Source organism: Podarcis tiliguerta (genome assembly GCF_965153285.1).
Source record: "Podarcis tiliguerta genome assembly, chromosome: 3".
NCBI lineage: Eukaryota > Metazoa > Chordata > Lepidosauria > Squamata > Lacertidae > Podarcis > Podarcis tiliguerta.
This window is the reverse complement of record NC_139536.1, coordinates 52909000-52924898: the sequence shown is the minus strand read 5'-3', so window position 1 is coordinate 52924898 and position 15899 is coordinate 52909000. Positions and strand designations below refer to the sequence as shown.

Genomic DNA, 15899 nt, shown 5'->3' with positions numbered 1-15899 from the left:
ACTTCCGGGTCACTGTGGGACGCAACTTGAAAAAATGTAACATGAAGCAAACGTAACATGAGGTATGACTGTATAACTTATTCACACTTTCTCTCTGTCCTCAGTATGAACTTTTCTAGCTACTTACCAAACCAGCGACGTGAGCTCAAAAGAGTCTGCTTAAACCACTGCAACATACTTGCAGCATACCCTGTTATAGATCATACTTGCTCCAGATAAGGAGATCCGTATGTGTTTCGCTTCCTAGATCAAAACAACTGCATTGTAAATCAGGTGTATTGTGCATGTTGGAATTGCATCTGTATAAGATTTTTATTTATCCATACCACATAGCTGTCAGTTAGATGCACATCCCCATGCACATTCTGGAGCACCTAACAATACCCATCTAGAGCTGGATGAAATTGTGGATGTAAACATAGTCTTTGGATAGTCTCAAGGATGGCTGGTTTTTTATTTTCTTTTTATTCAACAACATTTATATACTGCTTGATTGAAAATAAACCTCTACATGGTTTACATTAAATCAAAACATTGAAATTATTGGAAAAAACAGGTATTTAGAAATATACAAAGGCGTATTTACATACTTTATGAATAATATAATAGTACTAATATAATAGTAGCACTTTGAATGTGACCTGGTAGCAAATGGGCAACCAGTAACAATACTCAGTATTATCTAGGAAATAACTCATTGGCTGGTACTCTCAGTTTACCAAGGAAATCAAACGTTTCTCACAGCAGCAGCATGGATATGGAAGATCCTTCTGTTTTCCATTTGGTTGCCATATCAGATGCTTGTAGTATTCTCTCATGATAAAGTAACTGTTTTATAGTAAGTGAAAAAAGAGGGTTTGGAGAGGGGGGCATGGGTTATAAGGGAATGATAATGATATCAATTCATAAACTGTTACTAAAACATCTGGCATAGTTTTTTTGAAAAAGATTTTGGATTACTGTTCTAAGAAATTAATTCATTTTTTGTATTAAAAAAAACTTCAGTTTTCCAAATAACATTTTTTTCCTGAAGGGCATAACATGTTGGCAGTCACTCAATGTGTTGGTGATATATTACCTTAGGAGGAGATTTATGTATGTTACAAATAATTCTCTAGACATCTTGTAGCTCTAGTTTGAAACAAAGTAAATCATAACCCAGAGCATGTTTGTTTGTTTGTTTATGTTTAACCACATCATTTCTCTCACATGAAGCCAATGAACTGCATCACTTTTTGTAAATTTTAATGATTTTCTTCCTCTTTGTATAAAACAGAAGGAACCTGCAATTTTAGGAGTTGTGTATGTGTTGGTACTCCTACAAGTTTTGGGGTGAAAGTTGTGTGTTTGCAGGAATATGTATATCCTTAAGCACATGCTTAAAACCAAGTTGATTACCTTATTGAGTGTCTCTGAAAGCATTGCAAGGTTAGTTTTTAACATTTTCAATAGACTAACCATATAGTAGTGCTCCATATGTTTGATTACTTTGCTTTCCTATACATTTACTGTAATTATGGAGCTGGCAGTGGGCCAGGATGTCCTTCTCTTGGCCTTTCCAGCCACAGAGCAACTGACCAACCGTTGTAGCAGAGCTCTTTCTGGAAGGGACTGGTTCCTAGTTGTGGTCCTCTGACCATTGATGGGGGCCAAATTGATTTTCTTCTTGCTGCAAGGCAAGTGGATATGTTATCCCAAGTGTTCATTTTCAATCTTTTAATGGATGTATTAGAAAGCTCAAAATATTTAGAATGAAAGACTGTGGGAAAGAAATGTCTGTGAATAAGCTGAAGAAATGTTTCACTAGCAACAGATGAAGTTTTGCCATTGATTCTGTGGAATTTTCAATAAAGATACTTTGGGTCAAACAGTCTTTAGGTCTCATCTCCACATTTAATTCTACAAATTCAAAAGCATGAGGGCATGTTGCTATCTGTGTATATGTGATAATATATTATGTGTCCCAGAGACACAGAGCCCTGAAACTTAGTACATATTTACCAAATTGGATATTTTAAAACTTAAATTTTAAAATCTGCTATATCTGAAGGGAAGACATTTGTACATTTCATGTTCAAAATGGGGCTCATAGCATGTCCCCAAGTGAGGGTACTTCCTCTCTCCCCATAAACACGATCATTGGCATATGCATAATCCAAGATACCCTGATTACTTGAAAAGCTTGTAGAAGTCTCTCCCTTTAAATGGTAGGGAGGGCAAGCAAGAAACATATTTCAAAATGTTTAAAAAGACTTCCAATGAATGTTTACTAATAAAGTTTCAAAATGGGGCAAACTGTCAAACAAATGGCACAAAGTTTTCCTCATAGTAGCAGCCGTTCTTCCAACAGAGAAGAACAGAATAAGGCTCATGTTAGGAAACAATGATGGCATCAGGATTTTTCCACTGTACCTTTACTCTGCCGGCACCTGCCTCTTTTTCTTCAACTTTCCCCCTTTGGAAAATTTCATGGAATGCGGCACTCAAGAAAATGTTTTACAGATATTTTATAAATATATTAAAGAAAGAAGCTTTCAACTTGTAGGAAGGCACTTGTGAATTATAGAGACATTGGAGAGAAGCCAGCTGTCTGATCCAAATATACCAAGGTATCGTAGAAAGAGGACTTGAGCAAGTACATCACCAGTAATACACTGGCAAAATGTAGCACCACTGACGCCCACATGTTCTAAAACAATACAAAAAAAAATACTATTACGTTAGGAAAAATTAACATCAGTCCCAAGGAATCCTGGAAATTATAAGCCAGAAATAAGTTACTGGCTGGTTTGTAGAAACAGACAGGTTGAACCCTTGGATAAGCACAGTGTGTTATTTATGGCGATTTTTGAACCATATATCTGCTTAATAAGTTGAAATAGGTAAGAGCCCTTTACCAGTTGCACACAACCCCTTTGTTTTTCACTTTGCAATGGTAATTATTTATTTTATAAAAGTGTTTATATAGCCCGCTTGCATAAAATATCAGAACAGTATACAGCAATATAAAAACATAGGGAACTATTAAAAGGGGTACAGAAAAATAATTAATAACTGACTGGCAAACGCACAGGCCTGTTGGCATTAAAAAGTCTTCAAGAGACACCTGAAAGTCAGAAGCGACAATGCCTGCTGAATCTCTGCTGATAGAGTATACCACAGCAAGGAAGTGGTGATACTAAATGCCCAATTCCTGTATTAGGCCAGTCCGGGCTCTGTAACACAGGGGGCAACAATGAATAAGCAAACCAGGAAATCTCTAATTAACCATAGTTTCCAGTTCCCAAAAGCTAGGATATTAAATCAACTGAAACAGGAAAATCTACTTAATTAGAAGCTTTCTTTTTTGACTGTGGCTTTCTTAGTGGCACAAGCAAAGCAGCTGCATGCATAGGCAAGATCAAGTTATTAAGTTGAGGTATGTGTCCAAGCACAAACTAACATCGATATTATATTCTGTTTCTGATCTTCAGGGCCCAGTACTTGAAATCATGTGGCCCAAGCAGCTCATGTACAAGAGGTATCAGCTGACTTGGGATCCCTGAGTTTGCAGAAATACAAATATGCTGAGATATGGGGATCCCTATGCGGGTGAAGCATTACCCATAGCTTGGTGATTTCCACTGCCACTGCCACTGAATGTGAAAGTGGGGGTAACTCAACAGGCTAGGAGATGAAAGTTAAATTCAGACATGATTTGAATGTAGTGTGTCTATCCCCAACCCATCTCAAAAAATCCCTGGAGGTAGTAGCATACAGAAGAGGCCCTGCTCTTTCAATTTCAGCTATTTAGTGTGAAACTTCTTTTTAATAGCCCTACTAATGCAAATGGAATTTAATTGTCTCCAAATTGCATGTTGGAAGGGCCATTGCTGGAAGAGACACGCAATGTGGCTCTGCAGTAGCCTTCACACTGAAGGGTGCAGGTTAGGCTCTGAGTGGTTTACTACCATCATGCAGGGGTTTCCAGCATTATTTTACCCCCTGCTGCAAGTTGCAAGTTGACTGAAACTGAGAGGGTACAACAAGCTTACAGTATTATCTGTTGCTTTTATCCCAAAATTGATGGTTGAGTTGCGAGTGTAGCATACAACAATTCTGCAGTGTATTTCACTGTTATGTCCCTGTTTGAGGGTTGTTCTGAAAGTAGTCTTCAAATGGGTTGGGTTAAACTGACTGAGTACACTTTTACATGCTCAAAAATGTAACAAAATAAATTTTGCCCATTAAGGAAGACCCATGTTAGAGCAGGGTCTTATGTCTTTGATGCTGTTTTTTGATTTTAAGCCCCCTCAAACACAGACAACATGTGCATAGCAACACTGAACAGAAACATTTGTTGCATGTAGAGGATATCCACTAACCTTTAAATTGATCTGCTTCCCTTGTAGCATTTTTTTTCCCTTTTACAGAAAGTGTTCATATGCATTTTATTAGAATACAGTTCCTCCAAGGGTGAAGCCAACATGTTTGTCAAACTATACCTTTCCAGCATGGATCCCATTTAGATTACTCCATTAACTAGATTTGTCCCCAATTTAAGCTGTGCATTAGCAAGTGATGATATTAGTATGGGCACTCTGCTAATGACAGTTTTATTCAGTGATGAGGGAACAAGAATGCTAGGCAGTGCTCTGCTAATCACATAAAGTGTTTGCCTAGGTGGCTGTCTCTAGACCCAGTCCTTTTTATATGCTCCTAGTGATTTATTTGCTTGGTATTTAAATATTAAATTGTGTCAAATGAAACTTGAACAAGGGGAAGTCTTATGAAGATTTCTGTGTAGTAGTATTCTGTACTTTAGTGGGAGCATCTAATAAGAAAATGGGGATCATAGTCCTTTGTCTCCCCATCACCAGCAATGTCCCTGTTCCACTTTTGGGGCTACTTTGCCTCTTCTCAGATTCCTATACACCACCAATAGCATGCATGCCTATCATGTGCTGGTTCCTTTTGCCTGGTGCTTGAGCTCAGAGTTGCTCTGAAAACAGGAGAATGGATGGCATTTGCTGGAAGAGTGTTTCCTGGTCAGAAACCAAGTGTTACATTCTGAAAACTGCAGTACTCTCTCAGCCAAGTTTATTAATAAAGTTTCAATCATATGTCTAGATAATGAACTATCCCTTGGAATACATTTTTATAGTTCCAATAGTTAACCTTATCTGTGCTTCATCAAACAGGGCAGGGTGGGGAATCTTTGGCTCTCGCCAGATGGTGTGTGCTCCAACTCTCACCAGCCCCAGCTAGCATAGCATGCTCAATTGTCAGGGTTGATAAGATTTGCAATCCAGCAATATATGAAGGCCATAGGTTAGCCCCCCCCCCCAAAAAAAATTAGGGTGTTTTTTCTGTTTTGACTATTGTGATATTAGTTTTAAGTACAATAATTTATTAGTGCTTTTGTTCCACTCCTGGTAGCCACTATAATCATTGACATTGAACAGAGTCTAACCATACTTAACCCGAGCCTAATATGCTGTTTACATGCAGTAGCCAATTTACATACTGAGAATACTCAGCAATATAAGCAAGTGAAACGTGAAACAAAATGTCACATTGCATCTTCAGGCTCAGGCGGGCACCAGTGACTAAAATTTATCTGTCTTGCCTTCAAGTCAGGAGAGCAGGGAGATGTCTTTCATGGGTGTCAATGTGTGACAGTTTTGTAAGGCTGCTAGGCCAGTTTCACAGGAACCCACAGAGGGAGATTTCCATGCCTTACCACAAGCCAGAATAAGAAAGTGTAAATCTCACTTGTTGACAACTGGGCTCAAGCAGCCACAGAGATGGTAAACATGTGTGAGGGGAAATCTGCCCCCTCTTGACTAAGAGTACAGTCATACCTCGGGTTGAAGTAGCTTTGGAATAAGTATTTTCGGGTTGCACACTGCGGCGACCTGGAAGTAACAGAGTGCGTTACTTCTGGGTTTCGCCGCTCGTGCAGACGGTCAAAATGACGTCACGTGCATCCGCAGAAGCGGCAAATCACATGCGGGCGCGGGTTGCGGGCGCTTCTGGATGTGAACGGGGCTCCGGAACGGATCCTGTTTGCATCCAGAGGTACCACTGTACAGTTGTCTGCCTGCCTATTAGCTATGATTTGGGGCTTTCACTTATCCACACAACTAGTCCATGTAACAACTCTACTTCCTTGTCAAGTCACCCACCTTGTGTCAGAAGGAGGCAGAAATCATGGTAGCAACTAAGTAGATGCTTTGCTTGGAGCCCATAGCAAAGTAAATGTGAGCTTGCACCTGCACTTGGCACTCATGGTAGCCAGATTTCGGAGTAGTGTTAATGCAGCATCCATGCACTGTCCTCCACCCTTGCAAGAGGGAGGGTCAATATTGAAGGATAACTGCTTTTGTATACCAGTATTCTCCTGGTTATACAGAAATTTTCCTCTTGAGCGGTGGTGGCCTCATTTTCCTTCCAAACTCATTGGGAGGAAGCTATTGACTTTGTTTTTAAACGAAATGATATTGAAGCTCAGTTAAGGTAAGTGAAGATGCTGGGCCAATGGCAACAGTGATGTATGAAACCTAGGAGGCAGGGCTGAAATCTCCCTCTTCACATATGTTGACACAAAAGTTACAAAATTAACTCCCCCCCCCCATTGTCCATGCTGCTCCTTCCCCCTCTCTTTTGTCCTGTTCATCTTACAGGAAATCTGCCATGTATGTTGTGTGTCAAATATGTAGCACTGTAGCATTGTGAAATGTTGAACAGAATGATAATAGTTATCACACAAGATGCCTATTAAGGAGCACAGTGTTATACTTAGCACTCTGTGTAAGGCCTATGGGGGACCAATTCATGTAATACTTCATGATGTAATACTTCAATAGTACTGTTACCCAAGGCGTTACGACAATAGTACAGTATGTCTTTGTTCAAATGCTATCCCTGCAAATTAGTTTCCTGTGAACAGTGAGACTCTGCATGCTTAAATAATACAGAATACATACATTATTTTGAATAGTCCTTTCAAAGGATAGAACAGCATATTCCACATACAATGCTTTTTCTGCCATCCCTCCCCCCAACAAAAATGCTGCCAGTTAGGGTTGTCTGCTGAAATAAGGGTCGGAGAGAGGCGGGTCCATCTAGATTTGGGGAGGGGAGTATACCAGAGTGGCAAAAGCTGTTTTTTCCTGGTATTCTAATTCCATTTATTTAAAAGAAAACAATAGAAAAGAAAGGACATTTTCAGTTGCAGTGTCCTGATTTTTTAACATTTCATCCAGAGGGGTTTGCTTGGTACCGTCTGTGAAATCATACTGATGCCAGGCAAATACTTTTATTTTCCCAGGATTTTTGGCTGAACTGTTTTTACCAGATCCTTTTGTTTTATCCTTTTGCTGTTTTCATAGGCCTGCTGCTTTTACCATTTTTATATATGTTTTTAATTTTATTGTGTATTTTGTTGCTTTATGTAAGCCACCTCAATTGAAGCATGTGGTGTAAATTCTAGTAATAAAAAACAAAAACCATCACTTCACTGATGGTGGCAAGCAGTAATGTCATGATGAAAACAAAAAATGAAGGACCAAGGCAGAGTCATCCTAGTTTGCTGGATCATTTCACTCAAAGTCTAGCTTACTGGGACCTGCTCAAAGCCAGCATACCTCCTCTCTTTCTTGCCCACCCAGGGCAGATGAGAAGCAGACAGCACAGCCATAGCAGCAGGGGCGGAGGAAGGGGTATGTGGTGGGTGCGGGTTGCCCCAGGTGTCACCACTGAGTGGGGTGACAAAATGTCGGATGGCACTCACCATGGGGCCTGCAGCGCGCCCAAGCCATGCGCCTTTCCTAGGAGAGTCGTGGTGGCTTGGGTGCGCGCAGGCTCCCCTCTGTCCAAACGACCCGCCCACTGCCCCCCCCCAGCTGTAAGGCAGCTGAGTGGGAGGAGGCAGGCAGACTCCAGAGACCCTCGGTGCGCCCTGCCCCTATGGGCGCTGCGCACAGGCGCCTAAGTGGGTTCCTCCGCCGCTGCATAGCAGTGAACATTACAGCCCACAGAAAGTATAACACAGGAGTGGTTATGTCTCTGTTTGACTCTGTCTCTGTGAAGGGAAACAGCAGAATATAAGCCTGGATCTTGTTGCCCTTGTCTATGAATGTGCGTGAATAGTGAGAAAATATTTATTCCCTCCCCCCTGGCTGGCATGCTTCATGTCTTGCCTATGCATTGCATGCGTGTGACTGACATAGCCTATGGTTTGGCTCTCTTTCTTGAGTTATCTGTTCTGCAAATATGTTATTTTCTTTTTAATAATAATAATAATTTATTATTTATACTCCACCCATCTTGAAATGTAAGCTGAAAATTGTGTTGTTTAATGGGGCCTGATCTGATGATACTGCTTGGTGGCTAGGAACTTGTATTAACTATATATGTGGATGAACGAAACATTTTCTACAAGCTCTGCTCCTGGGTGTAGCGTCTTCACCTGCAACACTTTTATTTCAGGTGTCGACCACCATATTTGGACAACCATTACGTACTTAAATGTAAACACTTCCCTGTTTCTAGTCGTAACTATAAACAGAACGTGTAATGAGAGCTGGGTCATACAATAGCTGTTTTTGCATGAGAGCTTCCCTAAGACGGCCCGCCCTCTCTCCCTCTCCCTCTGAATGTTTATAACTGTGTCTGTGTTCTGTTGCTCTCCTTTGCTCTGCTTCTTGCCCATCCTCTCTCCCTTCCCCCTTCCCGTCTTGGCCTGCCAGCCAGCTTCATAGTTAATCATTCATCAGCATTATAATTTACCTGTTTTTATTGGTTGCTAAGATCAGATTTTGAAAGGGAAAAATACTTTTGAAATGTGAAGAAGAAAGAGATGTTTTCCTACCTTCAAGCACTTTTCCCTGGATACAAATGTTTTCATGCAACAGACCTATCTTGTGAATCACAGATGAAATGTTTTCAAGTGGAAGACCCAAGTCAGGGAAACATCTCCTATGGGCTGCTGATAAAGATGAGGAGGCACACTGGAGGAAAAAAAGAAAAAGTGGGAGAACTAAGGACTTTTAACTTTTTATTTAAAAGGCGGGGGGGGTGACATATTGGGGAACATGTGACATGAGGCCCCTCTTATTGTCAGAACCCCAGTCTGCGGGCAAAACACATACAATGATAGCCCGTATTTACAAAAGTTGTACCTTTAATCCCCAAAAATAAAACATCGGGATTGCAACACTAAAAAGCTACGTTGAGAAAGCCAGCACATGAAAACTCCCAGCAGTCTCTTCTGCCCCGCCTCTCCCCCTTCTGAGCTTTGGAGATTTTATTGCTGTGCTTTTCCTCCCTGCCTCCCTCCTTCTCTGCCTTATCCCCCACCCCCACGCACAGGCTCTTGGAAAAAAATCCTCCAGCCTGACTAGAAAATCAGCCTTGTTTCCTCAGAAACCGCAGCTGCTGCTAGCAGAAAACACGTCAGGCTGGCCCTCCAACACGCACAGATGTGCCTTTGTAAATCCATATAAATGCTGAGAAGGATTGCGTGCTGAGGGCAAATATCCTCCCCTCAGAGGATGGGGCCAATGCAAATGGCAGGCCATTTCTCTTTTCTTAAAGGCAACCCCTCCCTCCACTTCACTCAGTTTTCCCTTTAATTGTTGTTTGCTGTATTAGGGTTAGGGTGATCTTTTTAAGTTTAACCCCTCTATAAATCTGGGAGTCACGCACATATAAAAGCGATGGCAACTACTTCACTCCCACACCTCGCCAGCTTTGTTCTTCCCTCACAGGCATCAGTGAGTTGCAGTGTGGTTTGTTTTTCTTTCCCTCTCCTTTTTTAAAAAAAAAAAAAAAAACAAAATCGTCTACATTAAAAAAAAATAAACCACATCTGAAGATGAATTCTGCTGTTCACGAAGGGCACATCCAAACAGAGGGGATGAGAGAGGAAGGGAGCAGAGAGGCATTTCTTTCAAAAGTTTCTGCTGACATAGGAGGATGCTTAAAATAAAAATGTTGCTTTAAAATTTACAGCGAGGCAAGGAGCGTTGTTTATCGTGCCATCTTTTAAGCACACAAATCCACCCTCATCTGTTTCTCTCTCCCCCCCCCCTCCTATTCCCATCCCTCTCGGAGTCTTTCTTTCTCTTCTCCCTCCCCCTTTTAATATAACTTCCAGGCGGATGAGTTGCAACTCGTTCTGCGTAATTAAAATGAGTGGATGATGGTTGAAAGAGGATGGAAAATAAGATGGGGGGAGGAGAGGGAGGGAGGGAGGCTGGCTGGCTGGCTGAGGGAGGAAGCTATAAGAGCATTGGAGCGCTACTGCTGAAGCAGACAAAAACAGGTCTGGTTGCTCTGCCGAGGGGGATGGGGCGGCTCCCTGCCATTGGCTCTTTTCTAGGCTCCAGAGCAGCTGTGGGAGCAGAGCGCAGGATGGCAGTTACTGCTTAGGCACTTTGGTTCCATTTGTTTAATAGCTGCTAGTCTGAGCCAAATGCAGCCTCATCAACCTTGACTGGCGGGAAAACCGACTCAGGGCATTTTTGTGTCTTCCTCTAAAGCAGAGCTCTGCCTACGCCTGCAAACTTTGCTTTTCTTCTCCGTCTCATTGTTGCTCGCTCCTTTCTGCTGGGTCCAGTTTTACAGGGTGAGGGTTTTTATACAGCCTGTTTTCCGATAATGTCCATGAGAGAAACACACACACACACACACACACACACCAGGAAATGATGTGCATTGCTTGTAACCAACTGACTTTACAAATTGTGCTTGTCTCTTCTGCTTCTTTGGAAAACCATCCAAGTGTAAAGGCTTGCTAGTCACCCTGGGTAGAACTTTTATTTCTTTTTAAGTTGAGTGTTACCTTTCTTTGATTCAAACTCTTTTTATTCTAGCCTTTTTAAAGTATTAAAAGTCATCATATTAATAATGGGGTGAAGGGATGTGAGCCAAAGACCTGTGTTAAGAGATAGAAAATTGTAGTAATTGTGTACCATGAACCTAAGTGACTTTGTATACTGCTTAAAAGTAAAAACCTCTAAGCAGCTTACATAAAAACATACACTGAAAATAGTGTCCGTATGTGCTATAGTTTCCTGTGCAGGGTTGGAGAACTTTATATTTGTAACCTGCTTATGCAGAGGTTGTGAATGCATATGAACCTTCCTTCTTATATCATCTAATAAAATCTAGACAAGGCACAGACAGAAATATAAAAACATCTATTACACATCTAATCCTAGAAGTGAAGCTAGGGTATATGCTTCTGTGCTTGTTTATTCTTACCATACGCTTTAAAAAAAAGGAATTTATCACTCTGGCAAGAAATTTTGATGGGCATTTTTCTATTTTTTGCTTTCACAAACTATTTCCTATTGATGAGAAACCTGTGAGTCTCATTCCAACTTTTTAAAAAATATATTACGGTATTTTATTCTATCTATCTATCTATCTATCTATCTTAGAACAAACAAATCCAAACTACACAACAGTTCCTATGCATCTCTTGTATTTCTCTTTCATTGTCCCCATCTCTAATATCATCAGGTTAATTTGCACAACCTCTCTCTATATATATTTTCAGTGGTACTGGATAAATTGGCACAAGTTTATAAGTTGTAGTCTACAGGGTCTCTGAATTTTTAATTAAAGAGGCAATCTTATACTCTTCTCTCCCTTTCTCTTCCTGTGGGTGGGATTAAATACCTCTGGTGATGAAATATCTAGTACAGAAACTAAACATATTTGCCCCTTGATGAAAAGTGTATTTCTGAGGATTTGGGGGTGGTTGTATTTAAATAAAACTTTCCACTTGCACTTCCCCTCCCCCATATTATTATTGTACTGCTAGGCTGACACCCACTGGTAACAGTTGGTCTGAGATCACTGCTGCAGACTCAGCCTCCTGAGCACAAATACTATTCTGTTGATAACTGATTAAAAAACAAGCAAAATGCATAAAAAATAATTTAAGAAAAAAGTAAAAAGAAAAAAGTATTTCTGGTATAAGTGAATGCATGGGGGAAGACTTTGAGTTGCAATTTTAGTGAGAAAATGGATTGTATTCTTTTGAGCAATACTCTACTATAGAAGCTACAGGGAGGGAGACAAAACTAATTGCCACCATATTTGGACATATATTTGTATCGGTAGTGATTTAAATTACGTTAAAGTAACAGTGTTTGAAACTCCCATTGTTCTAGGTGCATTTTGTGACAGGGAATTTTATTAGCATGAGCAGTTTCTGAGCTCTGGGTGCAGTACTGCGCCTAAGAATTCAGATTAAAACTGCAGAGTGGAAGGAAAGAAGGACCTTTTTCTGCCTCCCCACTTCCAGCTACTCTCTGGAGACTGGAGAAGACTGGAGAAGAGACCTTCTTAAAAATATTGGGGGGGGGGCAGGGGAAGGACTAGACCATGTGAAAAATGAACATATTTTAGCTGCATTCATTCATTTTCAGCTTTGTATTCTTATAAAAAAGTGTGCCTAGACATTCAGTTGTTGTGACTAGGTTTAAGGTGCTATTTAGCGCCTAGCTTTCATATCTCAGTTTCTGACACTGTAAAGTAAACATAAGAACTTCTGCTTGTATAGGTCATTTTAAGTGGGAGGTAATGAGACGCAGGTGGCGCTGTGGTCTAAACCACAGAGCCTAGGACTTGCCGATCAGAAAGTCAGCAGTTTGAATCCCTGTGACGGGGTGAGCTCCCGTTGCTCGGTCCCAGCTCCTGCCCACCTAGCAGTCGGAAAGCACATCAAAGTGCAAGTAGATAAATAGGTCCTCTGGCAGAAGTAGCTTAGTCATGCTGGCCACATGACCCGGAAGCTGTCTGCAGACAAACGCCAGCTCCCTCGGCCTATAGAGAGGGATGAGCGCACAAACACAGAGTCGTCCGCAACTGGACCTGATGGTCAGGGGTCCCTTTACCTTTAATGAGTTGGATTCAGAATTGCAGTGCAACCCTAACCATGATTTATCAGAATAAGTAAGTCCTGTTGAATTCAACAAGGCCAGTGTATACATGCTTAAAATGGACATGTTTAAATCAATGGGACTTAATAAGACCTGTTGGTTTTAATAGATCTACTCTTAAGGTAAAGGGACCCCTGACCATTAGGTCCAGTCGTGGACGACTCTGGGGTTGTGGCGCTCATCTCACTTTATTGGCTGAGGGAGCCGGCGTACAGCTTCCGGGTCATGTGGCCAGCAAGACTAAGCCACTTCTGGCGAACCAGAGCAGTGCACGGAAACGCCATTTACCTTCCCGCCAGAGTGGTACCTATTTATCAACTTGCACTTTGACGTGCTTTCGAACTGCTAGGTTAGCAGGAGCAGGGACCAAGCAACGGGAGCTTTGAACCGCCGACCTTCTGATCAGCAAGCCCTAGGTGCTGTGATTTAACCCAGATCTACTCTTAAGGATGACTTAAGTCTGAATCTACCCAGTAGAGCAGTGGCTCCTAAATTCTCTCTCTCTCTCCATCCCACCCCCCAATCAACTGAAAATTGCTGAAGGTCAGCAGACTACTTAATGGTTTTTCTGACTGTTGTACCAGTTGTAATGTGTTGGCTTCCATTCCATAGATTTCAATGCTAGCTGTAGTACTCTGAATGAACTAAAAAAAAATAAAAATTATGTTTTGGGGGCAGAACTATGTTGGGATTCCCCTGCTTAGGCTAAAATGGTTTGTGGAAAGGCTTATGATAACACAGTTATTTGTAAACTCATTGAAAGACCAATTACAGCAAAAGTTATCAATGACTAGCTTCCCCTTGCTTTGAACTACACATTCTACATTTGAAAGAACCAACTGCTTCTGAAAATAAGTGTGTGGTACATTTGTATGCATGAAATGGGCTCTAGAAAACATGAAAGTGTTGAAAAGCTCTTCCAAGTCTGGATAGTTTAGAGATTAAAGCACTAGCCTTTCACCTTTGAGGGTACACTTTGAGTATTTCCTCAAAGCCCATGTAAAATGAGCTGCATCATCTAAGTTCAGTTTTTGGCGTTTCTACTCCAGAGTACAGAATTGATGCAGACCTCATAATTGGAGGATATAGATTCAGTTGTGGGGCTTGGAAAATGTCTAAGGTGTATTGTGAAGTGTTTACACTTCCATTAGCTTTATGGATTTTTACATATGTAGAGAGAAAAAGTAATGAAACATTCTCTCTACAGAGATCACCAGAACTGCTGCTTTTCACATTGGGTAATCTCATGTGCATGTCTGAGCCTGTATTTTAGAGCTGTATGTTAATATGTACGCCAGCATTTATTAGTTATCTGTTTGCTTGCATCTCATTAGACTTGGGGGATATAGGTGTTTAAAAAGAGGTACATTTCTCTAAGTTTTTAAGTTTTAAAAACATATTTTAGTGCTTTTCAGACATTGGGTACTACTGTTTTCCCTGTAGTTAGTTTTATTCAGGTTCTAGTCTGATGCTGTTTTAGCTTTTTTCATGCTGAATTGTTATATTTTTTCCTACTCTGCCCAGAAGCTTTTGTTAATGGGTTTTATAAAAATGCTGTTGAAAAATAAATAAGGGTGGGTTCAGTTAATGAGTCCCACCAATGGAAGCTGCACATACTTGCTTAACTGTACTCCCCCCCCCCCTTCCATTCATGCCCCTTGAAATTGGCTCAAGTTCTGGAGAGAGCAATTGTTCCCCTAACCTGCATGACTTGACTCGCTTGTTGAATCACCAAAAACTCTGCTTATTCTGCTGAAATCTCTCTAAACTGCACTTGTTGTCATAGGAACATACAAAGCTATAGTATACCAAATCAGACAATTGGTCCATATATCTCAGTATTGTTCAAACTGACTGGCAGTGGCTCTCCTTTCTGTACGCAAAGCAAATGCTCCACCACTGAGTTGTAGCCTCCCCCATTTCCACTGTAGAGTAGTGAATTGATTTCTAGCTTCATAGTTGGAGATGATAAGTTATGGGGCTGGAAAGGATCTATACTGTGAAGAGTTTAAGCATTCACTGACCATGTTTAGACGTGACACTAAACCATACTTTAGTGTACCATGTATGAACCTAGCAAGTCTGGGGCTTGTATGCTTCCCTCTCCTCCAGCATGGCCTTGATTGAGTAGGACACTAGAAGCTCTTGCTTCTGTTTTTGATTAACCACAGTTTACTGTTACGTCAGAACTATAAACTGTGATTAATCTTAATTAAAGTAACCTGTATCCTATGAAGCTACTGTCATGACTTACAGGTATTCATGGTTTGTAGTTTGCTTTTTTCAAATCATTAACCTGTGGTTAAGCAAAAATGGAAGCAGAAGCTTCTAAACACCTCCTCCCAACTGTGCCAAGTGTTCCTGGGCAGCTATATTCTAACCCTTATACCACATCACTCTCCACTTCATACAGTGCTTGTGGACTGAAGGGGGCGGGGACTGCAACCTGGTTTTCCAATACAGTACTGATTATCTATATTGGGAAAAGAGGTAATGGTTGTTAGTTGCAGATTAGGGAGTTTAGCATGTTTTGCCTTCAAACCTTAAGGCCTGCCTCTCTCAATAGGAACCTACCCAGACCCTACAATCATCATCTGAGGCCCTTTTTGTGTGCCTCTTCCATGAGAGAGGTCTGTAGGGTGGCAACATGAGAGCAGACCTTTTCTGCAATGACTCCCCACTTGTGGAAAGCTCTTCCAAGGCAGGTTTGGCTGGCACCTTCATTATACACATTTAGGTATCAGGCAAAAACATTCTTCAACCAGGCCTTGGGCAGCTTAACATCCTATACTGTACTATTTTAAATGTGTTTGTGGGAGGGGTGATTGGTTTGTGCAGGGGTGTGTGTGTGTGTGTGTGTGTGTGTGTGTGTGTGTTCTTGTTTTTATTAGGTATTTTGTGTTTTTATCTTTTGTTTTTATGTTGTGAGCAGCCCTGAGATCTCCAGATGAAGGACGATAT

The 15899-nt window shown here is 41.1% G+C and overlaps 1 protein-coding gene and 1 long non-coding RNA gene across 20 annotated transcripts in view; one reads left to right on the top strand and one right to left on the bottom strand.

The window, feature by feature from the left end:
* ARID1B (AT-rich interaction domain 1B) overlaps positions 1–15899 on the top strand; it is a 345246-nt gene that overhangs the window by 146989 nt on the left and 182358 nt on the right. The window lies entirely within an intron of this gene.
* LOC310674694 lies at positions 294–10601 on the bottom strand. Of its 2 annotated transcripts, none has more exons than XR_014509700.1 (3): positions 9691–10601; positions 8855–8993; positions 294–1669 (listed from the first exon to the last, which is right to left on the bottom strand). It is a non-coding gene; the product is annotated as an uncharacterized lncRNA (long non-coding RNA). The 2 variants fall into 2 exon arrangements; XR_014509701.1 differs by having other exon boundaries at positions 9726–10599.